A 23956-nucleotide genomic window follows, 5' to 3' on the forward strand; every position below is an offset into this window, starting at 1 on the left:
AGGCTGGCACAGACTAATGCAGACAAATGCAGACTAAGGCAGACTGGTACAGACTAATGCAGACTGGCCGATCGGAGGTCTGAACACACGTTATAATACTTCGCGCGTTCAGGTATCACTGCGCGAGTGTGATCCGCGAGGAGAAAAGGTTCTACGTTAGCAGCAATCTCATTGGCTGCGTTACATATTAATACGCGGATCGGCGGAAGCAGAATTTGGTCCATGTCTAAGAAAGCGCCATCTCGTTGTGCGGAGACGGACGAGCGCTGCGCCTGCGCTGTTGTGCTTAACGGGGCGCACTCTAGTGGGAAAGTTGTGTACGCGCTGACTACGCGGAACTATGTACACAACATATTGATAGGTACGCAATACAAATAGCGTACATGCAATGGGTGTACGACCTTCACTGAACAAGGCTACTATGAAAACTACTGTAGGCTACGCTTAATTATGATAGTCTGCAGTACCCTGGGGTAGGCTTAGAAGTCTGAAGTATTTGAAGACATTTTTCCCTCATCATTGGTGTTCAATCATTGGCACCTTTTCAACAAGGACTGAAGGGGAGGAACGATCATTAACGCAGTAGATGCAGCTGCAGCGGGATTTTTGCGGAGCGCGCTCGCAGCCCGCGGCATTATGGCCGCACTGGCGGCACGCGTGTCGCCTGACGCACCGCCGGGGCGGGGCTGGCGCAACTCTTTTGTTGGCGCGGTGCGACGTGCGTATTAATTACGGGGCGGGCTGCGCCACCCCGCCATAAATCAGCCGCCGCCAATATGGGCCGGTGCGCCCAGCTGCCAGCGCGGCCTGCCCGCACCGCACCGCGCCAAGCCTAGGGTGGCGGTGCCAGCGCGCGGTGCACAGTGCACGGCGGGGTGTTTAACGACCAATTTGCACCATCCAGCTACACGGAGACATTTCATTTAGCGCCCTGCATCCCGTGCTAATTCAAATAAAACAATGTACTAAGTTAAAAGGAAATTTCTGACGTTTTAGGAATCTACAGGGTTTCCAATATGTCTTTTATGGATGACGAACTTCCACTGCGGTTTAAATTGGTTATTTATCTGTTTATTAATATGCAGTCAGTCGTTTATTTGGATAAGATTTATAGTACCATTAACTAGTTAAACATGTTTGCAGGTGCGTTTAACGAACTTAACATACTTAAAACTTTATCCCATTATAATGGGTGTAACAGCTCCCACATAATCACCCCAGTTGAAAAAATGCAAAGTAAACTTAGGCAACTTGTGCGACTGGATTCGTGATTTCCTGTCAGGAAGGTCGCAGTTCGTAGTAATAGACGGGAAATCATCGAGTAAAATTGAAGTGATATCAGGTGTTCCCCAGGGAAGCGTCCTGGGACCTCTGCTGTTCCTGATCTATATAAATGACCTGTGTGACAATCTGAGCAGTTCTCTTAGGTTGTTCGCAGATGATGCTGTAATTTACTGTCTAGGAAGGTCATCCGAAGACCAGTATTAGTTGCAAAGCGATTTAGAAAAGATTGCTGTATGGTGTGCCAGGTGGCAGTTGACGCCAAATAACAAAAATGTGAGGTGATCCACATGAGTTCCAAAAGAAATCCGTTGGAATTCGATTACTCGATAAATAGTACAATTCTCAAGGCTGTCAATTCAACTAAGTACCTGGGTGGTAAAATTAGGAACAACTTCAGTTGGAAAGACCACATAGGTAATATTGTGGGGAAGGCGAGCCAAAGGTTGCGTTTCATTGGCAGGACACTTAGAAGATGCAACAAGTCCACTAAAGAGACAGCTTACACTACACTCGTTCGTCCTCTGTTAGAATATTGCTGCGCGGCGTGGGATCCTTACCAGGTCGCATTGACGGAGGACATCGAAAGGGTGCAAAAAAGGGCAGCTCGTTTTGTATTATCACGTAATAGGGGAGAGAGTGTGGCAGATATGATACGCGAGTTGGGATGGAAGTCATTAAAGCAAAGACGTTTTTCTTCGCGGCGAGATCTATTTACGAAATTTCAGTCACCAACATTCTCTTCCGAATGCGAAAATATCTTGTTGACCCCAACCTACATAGGTAGGAATGATCATCAAAATAAAATAAGAGAAATCAGAGCTCGAACAGAAAGGTTTAGGTGTTCGTTCTTCCCGCGCGCTGTTCGGGATGGGAATGGTAGAGAGATAGTATGATTGTGGTTCGATGAACCCTCTGCCAAGCACTCAAATGTGAATTTCAGAGTAATCATGTAGATGTATAACCACCATCGCCATTGCAAGATGAGATACAAATGACAAAACTGCTCAGTCTTCCATTTCTTGGCAAAGTATCATACGAACTTACAAGTCTCTACACATCTTTTTTTAGACAACATAGTTGTGTGGAGGTAACAGCGACTGGTTTACTTATAATCAATTATTCAAAATAGTTAACAACCGTGCACAGGCAGGGTGACGACCCCAGCGTGCGACCAAATGGTGTACATCACCCTGAAGATGACCCCTTCGCGGGTTGAAACCAGTTGGCGGCAAAATAAATAATGCGATTGTGACTGTAATTTTGAATAATTGATTCTTTTCAGATCATTTAACATACACTGTGAAAAAGTCATGGAAAATCTCCTAATACCGTGTCGGACCTCCTTTCGCTCGGCGTAATACGGCAACCCCACGTGGCATGGACTCTGGAAGTAGTTTGAAGTTCCCTGCAGAAGTATGCAGCCATGCTCTCTCTATAGCCATCAGTGTTCCCAGTGCAGGAATTTGTGCAAGAACTGTCCTTTTGACAATGTTGCAGTCAAACTCGGCGAGCCACAATGTAGTAGAATTCAGTTTATCTACCTCTTCCATTACAATCTAGCTACAGACGCCCACGTTCTCGTTCACCCTGGACACCTCCTACAGCTGCACAGTTTCCTCACCCCACTACCAATTATGTGCCCCTACAAGTTGGCTGAGTTTATCTTACAAAACTAACAATTGAACACACAATATTTTTGTGACACAAACATCAATTCGTAGATCGTTATATTCTACAAGTAGAGATTTTCAACTGCATGTTTTGGTTCTAAGCTTTCGACTCAGTTATTTACAGTCGAGTGTAGTTTATCTGAAATAGATGGATCGTCACTTCTCCACTAAGTCATACATGCTTACGGTATCAGATCGACAGCACAATGGAACCTCTCTGCTGGTTGCCATGCATCGTCCTTCTCGGCGTTTGATGAAAGGACACAGTTGCGACACAGAGTGTTCACTTAACGCTCCTGAGAATCAGCTGGTGGCCATTCCTTGATCACCGCTAAACGGAAAAAGGCCATAGGGCAGTGGCGATTGCCGAGCATGTGGGACTGGGAGGCTACAAGCACGTACCGTTATAGGACCATATTTTGAACGGTCGTTTGCATCGCAAAACTTCCGTTCATGGGAAACACCCTACTCGAATTGAAAAACGGCCTTGGTTCGGCAGCGCATCTTGTTCCCAGCGGATATATAGCTAGGATGCTGCAGCGGGAACAAATGGATGTGTTTGGTGAGCATATTATCCTGTGCTGTAGTATGCGAGTAAACCGCGCTTCACATACCCCACTTGCCAAAGAGCAGTTTACTACTAGCTATGCTTGTGAAATTGATTTGACCTTACGCTTATAGGTGTCAGGGGCATTTACCTCTTGGGTAGCCGGCCGCGCAGGGTAGCCGCGAGGTCTGGGGCGCATTGTCACGCTCCGTGCGGCTCCCGCCGATGGAGGTTGGAGTCCTCCCTCGTGCATGGGTGTGGGTGTTGTCCACAGCTTAAGTTAGATTAAGTGGTGTGTTGGCTTAGGGACCGATGACCTCAGCAGTTTGGTGCCATGAGACCTTGGCTAAATGGTTCAAATGGCTCTGAGCACTACGCGACTTAACTTCTGAGGTCATCAGTCGCCTAGAACTTAGAACTAATTAAACCTAACTAACCTAAGGACATCACACACACCCATGCCCGAGGCAGGATTCGAACCTGCGACCGTAGCGGTCGCTCGGCTCCCGACTGTAGCGCCGAGAACCGCACGGCCACTCCGGCCAGCCATGAGACCTTACCACAACTTTTTTTTCCTCTTGTGTATTGTGGATAATTTGCAAAGATTGTGAGCTGGTTGTAGCATGTGACACCGTGCAGACAAAGCCCATTGGGGCTTTCTGGTTTTCATTCAATTTGTATCATTTTTTAGCAGATAGTCTATCCTGCTAGCATATTTACTAAGAATCTCAACTGGTCTTGTTTTACCTTCGTCATTGAGGTTCTAGTCTGACGAAAAGTTTTCTATAGCGAAGATCGCTTAAAATCTTCTTTACTTCTGACAACCGGTTTCGACAGACACAACCATATGGATCATCAATGTGTGAAACATGTCACGCGAACGTAAACGGGTGTCCAAATGTGTATCTTACGGTATACTGTGATTTTTAAGACTTAACAATCATATGTGAGCGCAACTTATACGAACATGGGCATGTGTACAAGGTGTTTCTTAATTAGAAATGTTTTATTTCTGACAAACATTTGTACAGTGTGGTAAATTTTATCCACCATAATGACAACATGTCATGAAGTTCTTCATCAAAATGAGACATTTTGTAACAAAATATTTTTGGAGACCAGAGGACGACAGTTATACCTGTTGAAAATTGTTGTTGAAAATAAAGAAGAATTTATGTAGTCTTGACTGTAGAAAGTTTTTTTACCGAGTAAAACAGCTCACCTCTTCTAATTTCTCAACATAAGAAAATTTATTTGTAGCCCGATCTCTAATTTTGCGCAAATTACTTGCACTACGTTTGTTAAGTATTCTGTTAGTGGAAGCCAGTACACGTTTCTGTTTTAATTTTTTGACATCGCTACTCATCGGTTTAAAAGTTCTTTCTTTTTTTGTTGTAAAGTTAACTGCGAGCTTAATCGTAAAGTGAGTAGTCATTTCTCAGTTGGGCGCCAGTCTTTGAACATATATTGTACATGTTGTACTAGTCTGGGCTTCTGGCTCAAGTTAGTTATTCATACTCAACCGTGTCACTGCAATCCGTAGCGTCTCTTTGTTTGAATTCCACTTCAATTTTTTGTACGCCTTTCTTCTTATAGCATTTGTGGTTATGGCTCACCTAGTGTACATGTGTTTGTCCAATACCGACAGAAACAATGATACAGGACAGCTTAAAGTCAACGGATTTTATATTGTACTGATTAGTTATTATACTAATTATAATTACTGTACTAATTGACTACACTGTAATGATTGATTATATTGCACTGATTGAAACTTCCAGATCTATCGTGTTTTTCAAAGCTGTGTTAAACAAGGAAATGTATTGAAACAGTAGTCGCACTAATCCGTATTTATAAATAAATGTCTTTACTCTTAAAAACGCAATCTTTTATCACCCAGAACCTTACTGCTCCAAGCTCTTTGCTAGCTACACTTTCATCCGTTAACCCCGAAAGTATTTACCACCATCTTAGAAACATGCATTCTTCCAAATCCTTTTCCGTTTAGTTGCCACATGACAAAGGCTTCTCGGAACACCATTTATTAACTGCATGATATGATCAGAACAAGAGAAGTCTAGTAGTCATCTAGCCAAAATGGAGATAATAAACGCATGTAAACCATCACCACCGCAACACGGAAATGTAATACAAACATCAAAAAAGTTTTGCATCATCTCGCCTCCGAGAGTTCCGGAACCTGTAGAGAAAATTGGAATAGAGATCAACATAAACATCGTTTCAGCCTCTTTTATTGCTCATTAAAACCACAAATTGCATGTTGTACAACCATACAGAGAGAGCTTCAGAGATAGTGATCTAGATTGCTGTACACACCAGTACCTCTAATACCCAGTAGAACGTCCTCTTGCATTTATGTATGCCTTTATTCGTTGTGGCATACTATCCAAAATTCATCAAGGCACTGTTGGTCCGGACTGTCGCACTCCTCAACGGCGATTCGCCGGAGATCCCTCACAGTTGTTGGTGGGTCGCGTCGTACATAACATCCCAGGAATGTTTGATAGGGTTCATGTCTGGAGAATATGCTGGCCACTCTAGTCCAGCGATGCCGTTATCCTGAAGGAAGTCATTCACAAGAAGGGGGCACGAATTGTCGTCCATGAAGACGAACGCCTCGCCAACATGCTGCCGATATCGATGCACTATTGGTCGGAGGATGGCATTCACGTACCGCACAGCCATTACGGCGTCTTCCATGACCACCAGCGGCGTATGTCGGCCCCACATAATGCCAACCTAAAACAGCAGGGAACTTCCAAGTTGCTGCAATCGTGGACCGTGTATCTAAGGCGTTCAGCCTGACCAGGTTGCCTCCAAACACGTCTCGGACGATTGTCTGGTTGCCGACATTTGCGACACTCATCGGTGAAGAGAACGTGATGCAAATCCTGAGCGGTCCATTCGGCACGGTTTTGGGCCTATCTGTACCGCGCTGCATGGTGTCGTGGTTGCACAGATGGACCTCGCCATGGACGTCGGGAGTGAAGCTGCGCATCATGCAGCCTGTTGCGCACAGTTTGAGTCGTAACACAACGCCCTGTGGCTGCACGGAAAGCTTTATTCAACACGGTGGTGTTGCTGTCAGGGTTCTACGAGCAATAATCCGTAGGTAGCGGTCATCCACTGCACTAGTAACCCTTGGGCGGCCTGAGCGAGGCACGTCATCAACAGTTCCCGTCTCTCTACGTCTTCTCCATGTCCGAAAGACATTGCTTTGGTCCACTCCGATACGTCTGGAAACTTCCCTTGTTGAGAGCCCTTCCTGGCACATAGTAGCAATGCGGACACGATCTAACCGCGGTATTGACCGTCTAGGCTTCGCTGAACTACAGACAACACGAGCCGTATACTTCCTTCCTGGTGGAATGACTGGAACCGATCGGCTGTCGGAAACCCTCCGCCTAATAGCCGCTCCTCATGCATGATTGTTTACATCTTTTGGCGGGTGTAGTGACGTCTCTGAACAGTCAAAGGGACTGTGTCTGTATCCACAGTCACCGTCTTTTTTGAGGAGTTCTGGGAACCGGGGTGATGAAAAACATTTTCTTATGTGTGTAGAATCGCAAGTGAATGTAGCAAACTTCTAATAGAATCGCAGGTGAATGTAGAAAACTTGGTAGATGTTATAAAAATGTAAGTAGAAACCTGTAAGACAACCAGGATGGAATTTGTTCCTCAAAACATTCTTGTAAATTTTGGGACCGATGGGAATAGTGAATCCTACTCTGACGGCAAGAGCCGCTTGTGGAGTATTGTTGGGGAGCAAATGATTCACTTGATCTGGTAAGTTAGACATGTTCAGGGGTCGCATTCAGAACCACGAAGCGTGATCCATCGCCTCATGTTTTATTTACCCACTAAGTGTCCATACATGTATCTGCATATTTTCTGACTCTTTTCTACATGTCACGCACTGAGCAGAAGTACACATGTGTTACTTATGTAGTAAGCAGGGGTGGTCCTGGACTGTATGGTTTCTTACTGGTTGTTGTTACTGTTGTGGCACCACCTTCAATTTGCGTGACCGGTCAGTCCGCTATTACAACCCGCAATCCGTGACGGTGAAGCCCGTTATCAACAAATCGTTGCCGATGACAACGTGACTGCGACGGTTTCCTCAATATTGAGGTTCTAACGAGGCAATCACCACAGAATGGGAAGTGAAACGCCCAGAGACTCTTCATCAATTCGGAGTTGTAACGCCACGCGTGCACAGGCATAAGTAATGTGCCTGATATCGTAGCTCTGACGTCAGTCATCAGTCATCGTGCTCGTCCTGCGCTCAACCGTGACGCCGACTGCCAACACACAGTCTGATTACATCTCGGCCAGTGACACCTCGAGGTATTGCGCTGGATGTGATGACCGGAGCACTTTCCACCCAAACAAGCAGCTATTTCAGCAACAGATACTGAAATACATCTACCAAATGATATGATTAGGCTGATGAACATTATTTGTAACATAAGGCACAATTCAGTAACTATTAGGGACATAAAAAATTAATTCCCCAGGATATATCACGTTAATACCATTTTATAACGCCTTTCGCCTTGATGATGGAATCAGTTCGGCGACGATAAAAAAAACCAAACCTTTCTACATCCCATGTACCATATTTTTGACATCCTTGATTTGCACTTTTCCCCCAATGTTTAAAACAGTTTCTTCATGAAATGAACAGTGTGCGTGCTAAAAGGATTATTATTGATCAATTAAGACGATTGACCATGGATACAGGAGCTCTATCGTGAATCTCACACACTATTACGAAAACACTGCCTTAATCATAGCTCTGCCTACCTTCTGTATCGTTTTGATACTACCTACTGTGAATACATCCATCCACTGTACAGCTTATGTTGCTGGCGCAGAGAAAGAGATGACATTGTATCACGTTATCAAATCTTCTGAAAGAAACACAGTATCTAGGTACTTACGGTCGCCAAATTGTGAAGGAGCTAATTTATTTTCAATTATTTTGGAATTTTCTGTGTTTTCAAAAATAAATTTAATAACTCTGCTTTATAATTAAAACTCTGTCCGCCCCCGGAAGCTGAATGGTCAGCGTGACGGGTTGTCAATCCTCTGGGCCCCGGTTCGATTACCGGCTGGGTCGGGGAATTTTCTCCTCCCAGGGTCTGGGTGTTATGCTATCATCATCATCATCCTATCACCCTCATGGACTGCAGGTCGCCGAAGTGGCGTCAAATTGAGAGACCGGCACCTGGCGAAAGGTCTGCCTGACGGGGGGCCCTAGCCATACGATTAAATAAATAAATTAATTAACTTAAAACTCTAAGATGGAAGGAAGAAATACTGATCCTAATGTCATGCTCTGACAGCGATCTTCAAGTTGTTTTACGTAATGAAGTATTTAAATTTATTAATTGCACTGTAAACTTTGAATTAGCAAAATTTACGTCAGCTAACGGAAAAGTTGAAGCTACCAGTGTGTAGAGTTTAAATTTATCATTTAGATTGATCTGCATTGCTAGTATTCTATTATGAAATTCTAAATTCTGAAAACGTTATCATAATTTGGAAGACTGTAGTTTTTATGCAAGTTATAATTCGTTGTAAATGACAATGAATTTAGGAAAGAAGAGTGATGAAATGATTCAATAAAAGTTTGATCAGTCTTGCCATGTTGCCGGCCGAAGTGGCCGTGCTGTTAAAGGCGCTGCAGTCTGGAACCGCAAGACCGCTACGGTCGCAGGTTCGAATCCTGCCTCGGGCATGGATGTTTGTGATGTCCTTAGGTTAGTTAGGTTTAACTAGTTCTAAGTTCTAGGGGACTAATGACCTCAGCAGTTGAGTCCCATAGTGGTCAGAGCCATTTGAACCATTTTTTTTCTTGCCATATTGTGGTCTGCGTCTCCGGAAGTGTAATTCTGCTTGCGTTGTCGGAACGCGGTGGTCGACGATCTTACACAGCGTCTTGACATCTCTGATAATATAATAAACGCCAGGCGGCAATCTTGGCTCACATATTTCCACAGCGTCATAAGTCCATAAACTCTTGGACCCGGGACTTGATGATTTCAGAGCCGAATTACTAGAGTGGAAGTGAGAGGCCTCTTTGATGAAGATTCGACGCACTTTTTAACATCACAATCATTTTACACCCGCTTCTACTGAGGTGTTGTCCACACCGTTCAAGGCCTCGCTACGTCAAAACGAAGCGCACCAAGCCAATCTCCGATTGCTTGATTTTCATGGAGTTAGTTTAATTTTAACTAACTCAGTGTCTAAGTCCTTGAACTAGAATACTCCCTTACAATTACGGTAACATATATTACACCTTTCTATCATTTTAAGTTCATGCACATTGTAAAAAATACATTTTACAAGTTTACCGAGAAATCTTTATTTCCAAACTCATAACATTGACTCAATATTAGTCAGCCTTTAGTTGTATCGAATGCGAATTTGAAAATATTTATTGTTAATGTGTTTGGCTGTGTTGTTCCGTCACAAAATGCAGTCGCTAACATTTTTACGTGAAGGCACCGACTGTCTTGTCTCACAGTGGGATAAATGTATTAACGTAGGAAAATGAAACGCCTACAGCCGTCCTCCTGATCTTATTTACTTTGTAGCTACCAGTTTCGGTGCTTCAATGCGCCATCTTCAGGCCTCAGTTGAGGCAGAAGGAGTTATCACTATGCATATATACGCTGCTTCAGTGGCAAACATAACTGGTATACCCAGAGTATCGGTAACTGTGATGTCAGCGGTCCAACTATCAACTGCCAGCTAACTGAGGTGGTAGTTGGACTGCAGCCATCCCATGTCTATCTCAACCAATTAAGGAACGAATGTTGCCAACTGAAGTGCTGCAGTGGACATGTAGAGTACTGTACAACATCGCAAATTTCGATTTCTGAAAGAGGAACGTCAAGCTAAACATATTCAGTGGGTCAAATAATGCAGAAACCGGCCAGTTGCTGACTGGAGGGGTCGAGTATTACCTCGTATGAATTGATGCTTGTGCCGAATGCACTCCTGGCACAATGAGCAGCTTAGCACAGGCTGAACGTATTTCTGTGATTTTGGGTGTATATTTCTTACTATGAGTTGGGCCAATTCGTTTAGGTTCCCGTGACCGTAGACCACGAAGTTTTCAGTTTTATTGGTGGGAAATGTTGCCCTTTAATCTACAATTTGTTCTGAGTATGCTATGGACACTCCCGTCTTCTAATTACAACAAGAGTCATGTCCACTGGACTGCACCCTCAGCTAAACGCGAAGGGCTTTCAGTAATAAGTAATGCAACACATTTCCTTTCTCGGCGAATTTAGATTTGAAAAATGTCGCATTTGTCGTGGAACATCGTGTAATAAACCCACCTTAGCCCCTGTAGTTTCAGTAATTCCCTATAGGTGGCGACGCTATACGTAGCTTTCAAAATGGCGTCTGTAACGGAGGTGCATTCCGAGTAGAGAGCTGTAAATTAGTTTTTTTCTGCGGGAAACCAGAGCACCGCATATATTCATAGGCGTTTGTAGAATGTTAACAGAGACCTGGCAAAAAGATAAATATGGTGTATCGTTGGGCGAGGCGTCGGTCATCATCACAACAAGATTGCGCAAACCTGTCCGATCATCCACGTGCCGATGGATCACAGTCAAACACCTCAAAGCTCAGCTGGAGATTTCTGTTGGTAGTGCTGACACACACGTCCACTAGCTAGGCTAGTTAAATGTGTGTGCCCACTGGCTTTCTCGACGCCTGACAGAAGACCATGAAGAGCAATGAACGACTATCTGTGCGGAATCGCCTGCGCTTTACTCGGCAGATAGTGAAAATTTTTTGTCGAACAGCGTCGTAGGCGATGGAAGATGAGTTCATCACTTTGAACCGGAAACAAAACGGCAATACATGGAGTGGTGCAGCGCCACCTCTCCTCCGAAGAAAAAGTTCACAACCACACACTCAGCCGGTAAAAACATGGGGTTATTCAGTTTGATGTCCTCCCTCATGGTACAACGATAAACTCTGGAGTGTATTGTGTTAGCGTCAGGAAGTCAGAGAAACGACTTAAGCGTGTTTGTCGCCACCAGTATACAGACAAACCTCTCCTTCAGGTTGTTCAAATGGCTCTAAGCACTATGAGACTTAACGTCTGAGGTCATCAGTCCCCTAGAACTTAAAAGTACTTAAACCTACCTTACCTCAGCGCATCACACACATCCATGCCCGAGGCAGGATTCGAAACTGCGACCGTAGCGGTCGCGAAGTTCCGAACTGAAGCTCCTAGAGGCGCTCGGCCACAGCGGCCGACGAACCTCTCCTACCCTATGACATTTAAAGGTCTTACACAAGTCTGCGCATACGAAAGGAGCTCAAAAAAGGTCATGGACTGTTCTTCCTCATCCACTATCCATCCTGAATCTCCTTTTAATATTTTTTGTGGGATCTGAAATTTAAAAACCTCTCTCACACCGGCCTGATTTAACTTCACTGATGAGGATAGTAAAAAACATGCGTATATTAAGGGAATTTTCATTCACAAAGCAGGCTTATCACGTTCACACAGTTCAATATTGTTCTATCCTGATTAAATTGAGCTTAACTTAAATTCCATAAGGCAGTGAAGCAATTTCGAAGTCTCGGTGCGACGAAAATTGCCAGTTGATCTCCTGAAAAGATTTGAAATAATTATTAACTTTCGGTGATCACATGGGGATGACCGGAGATCTGCTGGTAAGACCGTGTTAGCCCATTTATTGAAAGTAATAAACTGGATATCTTGAGCGCACAAAACGGCAGGTTCGTCCAGTGTAAACCAGACGTTCCTCACTGATCCCGTGCAACACAGCGTAGTAAGCGGACACTGTCAATAATAATGAGTTAAATAATACGCGATCACACTTACTTTAGTTTAGTTCATGTATTAAATTCCTCCTCGTACAGAATCTCATCAAGATGGCGACTAGCTCAACAATATATCCATATACATCTTCGTTCTTTCACGGCTATTCGGCAAGTTCTGAATCATTCTTCTCATAAGAGAAAACATAGATAGCAGAGAAGCTATTCCATGGAGTAAATGCACGCTCCAAGGAATAATAGGGCTTGAAACTACTTTGCATTGATAATCATCGTATATTAAAGTTTAGGAATCTGTAAGATAAGAAGAGATATTTCGAGACATGTACTGAGTTATAAAATTTCTGAAAATATCGCGGAGAGACCGCTGCAAGAGACATTACATCCTACCTTCCGATTGCCCGAGGAACCGGTACGTGCTTTCTACATCTACATCTACACTGATACTCCGCAAGCCACCCAACGGTGTGTGGCGGAGGGCACTTTACGTGCCACTGTCATTACCTCCCTTTCCTGTTCCAGTCGCGTATGGTTCGCAGGAAGAACGACTGTCTGAAAGCCTCCGTGCGCGCTCTAATCTCTCTAATTTTACATTCGTGATCTCCTCGGGAGGTATAAGTAGGGGGAAGCAATATATTCGATACCTCATCCAGAAACGCACCCTCTCGAAACCTGGCGAGCAAGCTACACCGCGATGCGGAGCGCCTCTCTTGCAGAGTCTGCCACTTGAGTTTATTAAACATCTCCGTAACGCTATCACGGTTACCAAATAACCCTGTGACGAAACGCGCCGCTCTTCTTTGGATCTTCTCTATCTCCTCCGTCAGACCGATCTCGTACGGATCCCACACTGATGAGCAATACTCAAGTATAGGTCGAACGAGTGTTTTGTAAGCCACCTCCCTTGTTGATGGACTACATTTTCTAAGCACTCTCCCAATGAATCTCAACCTGGTACCCGCCTTACCAACAATTAATTTTATATGATCATTCCACTTCAAATCGTTCCGCACGCATACTCCCAGATATTTTACAGAAGTAACTGCTGCCAGTGTTTGTTCCGCTATCATATAACCATACAATAAAGGATCCTTCTTTCTATGTATTCGCAATACATTACATTTGTCTATGTTAAGGGTCAGTTGCCACTCCCTGCACCAAGAGCCTATCCGCTGCAGATCTTCCTGCATTTCGCTACAATTTTCTAATGCTGCAACTTCTCTGTGGACTACAGCATCATCCGCGAAAAGCCGCATGGAACTTCCGACACTATCTACTAGGTCATTTATATATATTGTGAAAAGCAATGGTCCCATAACACTCCCCTGTGGCACGCCAGAGGTTACTTTAACGTCTGTAGACGTCTCTCCATTGATAACAACATGCTGTGTTCTGTTTGTTAAAACAGAGGGGGGGGGGGGGGTGGAGAGGGGGGGGGGGCAGAGATCATCGATGCAGCGAGACGTTGGCTCCGACGTCGGCCAGTAGAGTAGTATGATGCGGTAATACATGCACGCCAAGAACTGTGGCGTAAGACCATCACACTGAATGGAGGTTATGTTGAAAAATAAGGTTTTTATAGCCAAAATAGTGGGGAATAATATCGTGTTCTGAAAATCTGAATGCAACCAACCTGCAATTAGAAAAAGAATGCTGTGGATTGCTCACTTAACGCCCCTCGTGTCTGTATGTATGGTAACACACGCATTAATTGCAGTTAATGGGGACAAAGAACAATTAAGTTTGCAGGTTTCCGTACTGATAACAGTTACTGGAGCACTACCGATGCAAAACATGAGAATCGGAGGCATGGGCGAGCTCAGTATTCCAGCCTCTACTTAAGGCTCCGGGCCGGCGTTAGCGCACAGTGTCGTCCGAAAAAGCAATGGAGCGTCTGCCCGGACGGGCTCCCCGGGCCTAGTCGGGCCACACGATTAATCAGCCGCATCGATTCTTCGGCGACTGTTTTCTCGGTCGGCCATAAATCGGACGCGGTGCAAACAAAGGCACGCGGCGGCGCCCGAGTGGGAAAACACGTTCCCCTGCCCTAAGTGGCAGAAGGCGCCGGCAGGCCCCGCTGAATACCGCGCAGTCCGCTCCGGTCCAGAGCGGCCATCGGCCCAGCGCCGGCCCTTATATGTCGAGCAAGGCCGAACGCTCCGCGCAGCGTGGGAAGCCCGCGGCGAGCCGCGCATTCCCAGTGCAGTCCGCCCCACCTGGCTACCACCTGGTTGCACGGTGAGTACTCCACACCCATCTGGCAGCTGGATGGCTCTGCTGCAGCAAACGATGACACTGGGTGTGTTGGAACTTTGCATTCGTCCACAGATGAAGCAATACAAGTTACTAAATAGTCACTGACAGAAGCTAGAGTCTCATGCCATTTGCAGTGACTGTTTCTTCTTACAGCCCTTAGAGTACACCACGTAGCTATAATTTTACTGGCAGTTGCTAACTTGATGTCAGTTCCAATGTCTGTAATTTTAGATGGCTTAAATATAAACTACTTATGAACTATTAGATGGGTAGATCATATAACTAATGAGGAGGTATTGAATAGAATTTGGGAGAAGAGGAGTTTGTGGCACAACTTTTTTAGAAGAAGGGATCGGTTGGTAGGACATGTTCTGAGGCATCAAGGGATCACCAATTTAGTACTGGAGGGCAGCGTGGAGGGTAAAAATCGTAGAGGGAGACCAAGATATGAATACTCTGTAAGTAGGCTGTTTCGGTTTTTATGTCGGTATCGCCACGTAGCGCTCTATATGAAAATCACTGACTGTGCTGTGTGAAGGCTGTGGTTGCTTTGCATTGTAGGAGTATATGCTATTGTAGTGTTGGGCAGTTGGCTGTTAACAGCGTGTAGCGTTGCGCAGTTGGAGGTGAGCCGCCAGCTGTGGTGGATGTGGGGAGAGAAATGGCGGAGGTTTGAGAGTGATGATCTGGACGTGTGTCTATCAGAGACAGTAAATTTGTAGGACTGGATGCCATGAACTGCTATATATATTATGACTTTTGAACATTATTAAGGTAAATACATTGTTTGTTCTCTATCAAAATCTTTCATTTGCTAACTATGCCTATCAGTAGTTAGTGCCTTCAGTAGTTTGAATCTATTATTTAGCTGGTAGTAGTGGCGCTCACTGTATTGCAGTAGTTCGAGTAACGAAGATTTTTGTGAGGTAAGTCATTTGTGAAACGTACAGGTTAATGTTAGTCAGGGCCATTCTTTTGTAGGGATTATTCTAAGTCAGCTTGCGTTGCGCTAAAAATATTGGCTTTCAGTTTAGAGTTGATCAGAATAGGTAAAGAGCGAAATGTACGTTCAGATCCGCTCAGCTGTTTGAAAATCAAATAACGTAAGGGGTTTAGCAGCGCAGTAGTTCATTAATTTTTCGAAGGGGACGTTTCAACTCTAAGCAGATTCAGAAGGATGTAGGTGGCAGTAGGTACTGGGAGATGAAGAACCTTGCACAGGATAGAGTAGCATGGAGAGCTGTATAAACCAGTCTCTGGAGTGAAGACCACAACAATAACAAAAATATAAACATCTTACGAACTACTTAATGGAACGAGGGGATTTTGCTCTTAAAGCTGTTCATCTATTACTACATGTGACTACAATCTCCTCACAGATTTGTTCGATGTAATTATCTTCTGCTCTTCGTTTTACTCTACGTTGATAATTTTTTAATCTACTGAGGTAACAGTTAGAATTTACTGATAAAGATACATGTAGTCGCCAAGTTGCAGTAAAATACTGTTGCAACCGGTTGGCTGTATTATGTACATCAGAAATGAGACTTTTTATGACCGATTTGATGCGGCGGCTCGCCATGGATTCCTGTCCCTCCTGTGCCAAACATTTCATCTCATAGCAGCAGTAGCAACCTATGTCCTCAATTATTCTAATTATTTGCCAGATGTATTGCAATATCCGTCTTAATTTACAGTTTTTACCCTCTGCGACTCCCTTTGGTAACTTTGAAATTATTTCATGTGTGCTGGCGTAAGCTGGCGCCAGCACACCATGCAGCAAAAAGGTTGCGAGAGAATAGTTTGGCCGGCCGCGGTGGCCGATCGGTTCTAGGCGCTGCAGCCCGGAACCGCGTGACTGCTACAGTCGGTGGTTCGAACCGTGCCTCGGGCATGGATGTATGTGATGTCCTTAGGTTGGTTAGGTTTAAGTAGTTCTAAGTTCTAGGGGACTGATGACTTAAGATGTTGAGTCCCATAGTGCTCAGAGCCATTTGAACCATTTGAACATATTGTTTATTATTCGTCTCTTCCTATAACTTAGCTCTATTTGCTTGAGAATTTCGAACATCTTACAGCAATTTACAGTGCTGAACACTTTCTCTACGTAGATAGATTTTTCTTCAGTCTTGCTTCCATTGGCAACCGTAATGTCAGAACTACCCCTCCTGTGCCTTTACCTTTCCTAAAGCAGAACTGATCGTCATCTAACAGAGCTTCAGTTTTCTTTCCTATTCCTCTGTAAATTTTCTTCTGAGCAACTTAGATGCATGAGCTGTTAAGCTGACGGTGCAATAGTTTACGCCCTTCTCGGCTCTTGCTATCGTCTCGGATGTGTCGTCTGCGCCGGGTAGCCGAGCGGTCTAGGGCGCCTTGTCACGGCCCGCGTGCCTCCCTCCGTCGGAGGTTCTAGTCCTCCCTCGGGCATGGGTGTGTGTATAGTCCTAAGCGTAAGTTACTTTAAGTTAGATTAAGTAGTGTATAAGCTTAGGGACCGATGACCTCAGCAGTTTCGTCCCATAAGATCTTACCACAAATTTCCAATTTCCAGATGTGTGGATCATGTGTTTCCCAAAATCTGGTGGTATATCGCCAGTTCCATTACGATTGCACCTCTGTAACTATTGGTATTATTCTGTCCTTGACTGTCACTTACTTTGGAGTTCACAGATGAGCGATTTCTTACTCGCAGAGAAATTCTGCCACGGTGACCGTGGGAACGTTCGACTTCAGTCGTACTGCAGGTGTTTCTATCGAAACTTGGTGTATTGATCCTGCTGCGGGTGGGATTGTCAGAGACCAGAAACAGAGCTTTTACAGAATTGAGATATACAGGAGAAGGAACATTTTGCAACACCCAAACGCTCACTACAGTCTTCTTCTATGTAATGTGCACTTTTCCTTCCCATTCGGTCAGTAAACGATTGACGCTAGTGTGTTGAGGAACACTGACATAAGAAATGAAATGCGAACGGACAAAAGTGTAGAAACTGGGACAGGATGGTAGTGGAAGAAGAAAGAGATTGAGTGTGTGAGTGTGTGTGTGCGGGGTGGGGGGAGGGGGGGAGGGTGGTTAATAGCATTTAGGTTAGTTGCTCGTGCTTGGGTGGAAAGGATAACTGATCTATATCTACAACTACACTTTGCAAATCACTGTACAGTGCAAGGCACTTCCAATTTTATAACTCATTAGGGCTGCTTTTCATTGCATTCTTGTACGGAGCGCTCTGTATGCGGCTTTGGTGGGAGTTTTAAGAAACTATTTCAGTATATTGCTAGCTACCTCACTAAATACTCGTTCTTGGCTCTTTTTACGTACGATAATCCTGGAATAGTTAGCGTCTTTCTTCATGCGTCTGCAATTTCAGGTTCTTTAGCGTCCCCGCAGCGCTCTCCTATCTTCAAATAAACCACTGCGCGGACGTTGTGTCCTGCTTTCTATACTTTCAATATCCCCTTGTAATACTATTTAGTATGGGTTCCACAAAACTCAACAATTTTTTTTTCTATGGTACGTACAAGTTTTTCGTAATCATTCTCGTTTGTAAAGTGATGCGTATGAAGCTGCGACCCTGATAGCAGAGGCTGAGACACTGGGAACAAACGATAACTGACATCACAGCCGATCACGGTAACGATGAAAACCATCAGAACAAACGGTTGCCCTAGTAACTGCATCTTCATGACTGCACAATCCACACGTAAGTTCTTGGACTAGGGTTGTATTTCTCGGTCTTCCGTATCTGAATCATTCCGTGCGAAAACTGATTTCTCTTATTTTATTACGGTGGTCATTTGTCCCTAGGCAGTTGGCAGTTAATAAAACATTTTGTCGTTCGGGAAAGAAAGTTGGCGACTGAAATCTCATGAAAAGATCTGGCCGCATCGAGGAATGCCTCGGTTTCAATCATTGCCACCCCCAAATTGCTTATCATATCCGTAACATTCGCTCGCCTACTTCGTGATAAATTAAACGAAATGGCCATCTTCGATCGTTGTCGATTCAATACTACCTGGTAATGATCCAGTAGCAAGCAGCAGTTCTCCAGAAGAGCGCGGGCAAGCATAGTGTAGTCTGTGACTTCGGCAGATTTGTTGGATCGTAACCTTCCCCATATTTTCTGTGTGATCAATCCAGTTTAACTTGTTCGCAGCTGTAATCCGTAGGTTTTAAAGCTTTAAAGCTAAGCGACAACATTTAAATGTGTGTTATTGTTTGTTTAATCGTAATTTCATGGAATTCTTCTGGTAGTCTTGCGAAGGACCTCACACAATCTACTTTTTGTGGTCAATTGCTACTTCTCCCACCATGCAGATATATTGTTTAATCATTTTGGAATTTGTTTGATCTTCTAATGACTGTAGAAGACAGAAAACGACAACTTCACCTGCAAATGATCTAAGAGATCTGCTCAAATTGTCCAGTATATCGTTTATATAGATTGAGAACAGCAGAATTTCACTTAGGTTCCAGACTTCTCCGTTGAGCGCCCATGTGGTGCAAACACACACTTTAGTTTCAGCGTATTATTATCCGTTAGTTACGGCTAACTTTGACCTTTATCTGAGGAAATCACGAATGCAGTGACACAACTAGACGATAGTCCATAGGCACGCAATTAGATTTGAATCTGGTTTTGAGGAGCGGCGTCGAAGCCCAGAAATGTGCAACCATCTTGATCTTCCCTGCCGATAGCGCTCATTAATTCGTCTGAATAAAGAATTTTGTGAATAAAGATGGTTGAGTGTCATAGATCGTTGTGTTCGAGGTATTTCTAATGCTTGAACACATTATACGTTCAAAATTCTAACTACAGCTAATTTTAATGATAGGGGTCTAGAACGCATTGAATTACTCACGAGGGCGCGCTGAAAAGTAATGCCTCCAAAATTTTTATTCTGTTGTCAGTATTTTTTGTAGTATTACATGCCATCCGTTTCCCATTTCGGCGACGCATGTTGTAATTCACTGCCGCTAGAGAGATCAGAATTCTAGCGTGTAACATGGCGGCGAGTAAGGGAAGTAAGTCGGAGCATAATAAACAGCGTGCTGTATTCGAGTTTTGAATTCGAACAGTTCGTTCACACGCAGAGCACTCTCTCCTTCAGCATTATAATGCCAGATCACACACGAGCGCTACGACATGTGCAACAGTCCGGCGCTAGGGTTCATTATCATTGATCATCCTCCATCCACTCCTAAATTGGCACCATCCGATATTCATCTGTTTCCAAAACTGAAGGAATACCTTCGACGACTTCACTTTCATAGTGATGAAGCGGTGCAAGTAAAGGTCAGGTTGTGGCCCCGTCAACGGAGTCAAAGATTCTACAGTGGTGGCATCAAGAAACTGGTTTCTCATTGGGAGAAGTGTGTTCATAGCGAGGGCCAACTCATCACGTCCATTCTCAAAGGTAACTAAAGCTCACGACCACCACAGCGTGTAATTAAAGCAAACCTGATTGCATCCTCATAGCGGCGCTACTAGCGTCACTCTTATGCGTCTTTCACACGTAGAAACACGCCTATCAACTTTCATTTATGTCACGCAGTTCTTTCTTGGTGTTGCGACTTTTTTCCGTTAGTGTACATTGCATCTTCTGTGGTGAAGGGATTTCAGAAAACAGTTTGTAGTAACTTCGCTAGTGGTTCTGTCATCAGTAATTCACTGAAGCGCGAAACTAACTGATGTAGGCATGCGTATTCCAATACAGAGGTATGCAAACAGGCAGAATACGGCGCTGCGGTCAGAAATTCCTATGTAAGACAACAAGTGTCTGGCTAAGTTGTTAGATTAATTACTGCTGCTACAATGACAGGTTACCAAGATTTCAATAACTTTGAACGTGGTTTTATAGTCGGCGCATGAGCGTTGAGACATAGCATCTCCGACGCAACGATGAAGTGGGGATTTTCTCTTACGCCCATTTCACGAGTCTACCGTGAATATCAAGAATCCGGTAAAATACCAAATCTTCGACTTCACTGTGGCCGGAAAAACATCCTGCAAGAACGGGACCAACAACGACTGAAGAGAATCGTGCAATGTGGCAGAAGTGCAACCCTTCAGCAAATTGCTGCAGATTTCAATGCTGGGACATCAATAAGTGTCAGCGTGCGAACCATTCAACTAAACTTCATGGATATGGGCTTTTCGAGCCGAAGGCCCACTCGTGTACCCTTGATGACCGCACGACACCTCGCCTGGGCCCGTCAACACCGACATTGGACTGTTGATGACTGGAAACAAGTTGCCTGGTCAGACGGGTCTCATTTCAAATTGTATAGAGGGGATGGACGTGTACGGGCATGAATACAACCTCATGAACCCATGGACCCTACATGTCAGCAGGGGACCATCGAAGGTGGTTGAGGCTCTGTAATGGTGTGAGTTGTGTGCAGCTGGAGTGATATGGTAACCCTGATACGTCTAAATAAGACTGTGACAGGTGACACGTACGTAAGCATGCTCCCCCCGTCAAAGGTTCGAGTCCTCCCTCGGTCACGTGTGTGTGTGTGTGTGTGTGTGTGTGTGTGTGTGTGTGTGTGTGTTGTCTTTATCAAGTTTAGTTTAAGTTAGTTTAAGTAGTGTGTAAGGATAGAGACCGATGACCTCTAGAGTTTGGTCGCATAGGAACTTACCACAATCTTTTTCCGTGAGCATCCTATCTGATCACTTGCATCCATTCATGTCCATTGTGCATTCCGACGGACATGGCCAATTCCAACAGGGTGATGTGACAAACCATTCGTCCAGAACTGCTACAGAGTGGCTCCCGAAACACTCTTTTGAGTTTAAACCCTTTCGCTGGCCACCAAACTCCTCAAACACGAACATTATTGAGCATCCAGAATGAGATTTTCATTCTGCAGCAGAGTGTGCGCTGATATGAAACTTCCTGGCAGATTAAAACTGTGTGCCCGACCGAGATTCGAACTCGGGACCTTTGCCTTTTGGAAGGTAGGAGACGAGGTACTGGCAGAAGTAAAGCTGTGAGTACCGGGCCTGAGTCGTGCTTCGGTAGCTCAATTGGTAGAGCACTTGCCCGCGGAAGGCAAAGGTCCCAAGTTCGAGTCTCGGTCGGGCACACAGTTTTAATCTGCCAGGAAGTTTCATTATTGAGCATATCTGGGATGCCTTGCAACGTGTTGTTCAGAAGACCTGTACAACTCCTCGTATTCTTAGGGATTTATAGACAGTCCTGTAGGGTTCATTGTGTCAGTTCCCTTCAGCTCTATTTCAGGCATTAATCGACCCCATGCCACGTCATGTTCTGGCACCTCTGCGTACACGCGGGGTCCCTCACGATATTAGGCAAATGTACCAGTTTCTTTAGCTCTTCAATGTATTACCGTTGTTACCGAGCAGTGAAGGTATTCCCGCTGTTATTCTTTATGTACGGCCACAATCTTTTTGGCATTTTCTAGCAATTTCGAGATAGAGTTTCGTTCTGTAAAGTCTTAAACTGAAATCAGCAGGAAAGTGTAGGTGGAGAGCCTTTGTCTCAGACGCTTCGGTACTGCAGCAAGTGGAAGGAAAGATAAGAAAATGCTGTGGTTCACCGGAACGCAGCTGCGAGCTGTTGACCGAACGCGTTTCCGCGCACTATCGGCCAGAGTGTATCGCCGGATATTAGAAGCGGCACTATTGCCAGAGCCGGAGCCATTCGTGTGGCTGCGAGGCACTTTGCAGCTGCGCCTCTGCGCTCGCCGCCGCCGGTATTCCGGCAGAGTCTGCATCCCCAGAGGCGTGCCGCGCGCGCCGTACACACGGCACGCGGACAAAGCCGGCGAATGGCTGCTAGCCGAGGCGGCGCACGTCCGCGCCGCGGCTGCTGTTTAAATATAGCAAATAAAAGCTGTTGGCTGGCCGTGGCCGGGCCGGGGCGGCATTGTCTCGAGTCTGCCGCGGCGGTCGCGACGCGAGGCGAATCGCCAATGGCGGCTCCTTCCCGCAAAGGCAAACAGCGCGCCGAGGTGGGGCACCCACCCACCCATCCACCTAGCCTCGTTACGCAGCCGGTCGCCGGCGCCGACACACGTCCCTGCGCGTCTTGCAGCTGCTGCCGTGCGGGACCACACTGCTCGGTACGCTCTCTCATCTGCGCCAGATGCGGAAAACAGCTCGTAAATCCAGATTACCAGGGTTCTCTTAATCTCCCACGTGAACGGTCACATATATAGGGTGGTCCATTGATCGTGACCGGGCCAAATATCTCTCAAATAAGCGTCAAACAAAAAAACTACAAAGAACGAAACTTGTCTACCATGAAGGAGGAAACATGATGGCGCTATTGTTGGCCCGTAGATGGCGCTGCCGTAGGTCAAACGGATATCAACTTCGTTTTTTTAAATAGGAACCCCAATTTCTTATTACATATTCGTGTAGTACGTAAAGAAATATGAATGTTTTACTCGGGCAACTTTTTTCAAAATGGCTCTGAGGACTATGGAACTCAACTGCTGAGGTCATTAGTCACCTAGAACTTAGAACTAGTTAAACCTAACTAACCTAAGGACATCACAAACATCCATGCCAGAGGCAGGATTCGAACCTGCGACCGTAGCGGCCTTGCGGTTCCAGACTGCAGCGCCTTTAACCGCACGGCCACTTCGGCCGGCCAACTTTTTTCGCTTTGTGATAGATGGCGCTGTAATAGTCACAAACATATGGCTCACAATTTTAGACGAACAGGTGGTAACAGGTAGGTTTTATAAATTAAAATACGAAGGTACGTTTGAACATTTTATTTCGGTTGTTCCAATGTGATACATGTTTCTTTGTGAACTTATCATTTCTGAGAACGCATGCTGTTGCAGCGTGATTACCTGTAAATGCCACAATAATGAAATAAATGCTCAAAATTATGCCCGTCAACCTCAATGCATTTGGCAATATGTGTAATGACATTCCTCTCAACAGTGAGTAGTTCTCCTTCAGTAATGTTCGCACATGCACTGACAATGCGCTGATGCATGTTGTCAGGCGTTGTCGGTGGATCACGATGGCAAATATCCTTCAGCTTCCGCCAGAGAAAGAAATCCGGGGAAGTAAGATCCGGTGATCGTGCGGGCCATGGTATGGCGTTTCGACGACCAATCCACCTGTCATGAAATATGCTATTCAATACCGCTTCAACCGCACGCGAGCTATGTGCCGGACATCCATCATGTTCCAAGCACATCGCCATTCTGTTACGCAGTGAAACATCTTGTAGTAACATCGGTAGAACATTACTTTGGAAATCAGCATACATTGCATCACGTAGATTGCAATCGATAAAATGGGGGCCAATTATCCTTCCTCCCATAATGCCGCACCATACATTAACCCTCCAA

This window comes from Schistocerca americana, chromosome 7 (assembly GCF_021461395.2).
Source record: "Schistocerca americana isolate TAMUIC-IGC-003095 chromosome 7, iqSchAmer2.1, whole genome shotgun sequence".
Lineage (NCBI taxonomy): Eukaryota > Metazoa > Arthropoda > Insecta > Orthoptera > Acrididae > Schistocerca > Schistocerca americana.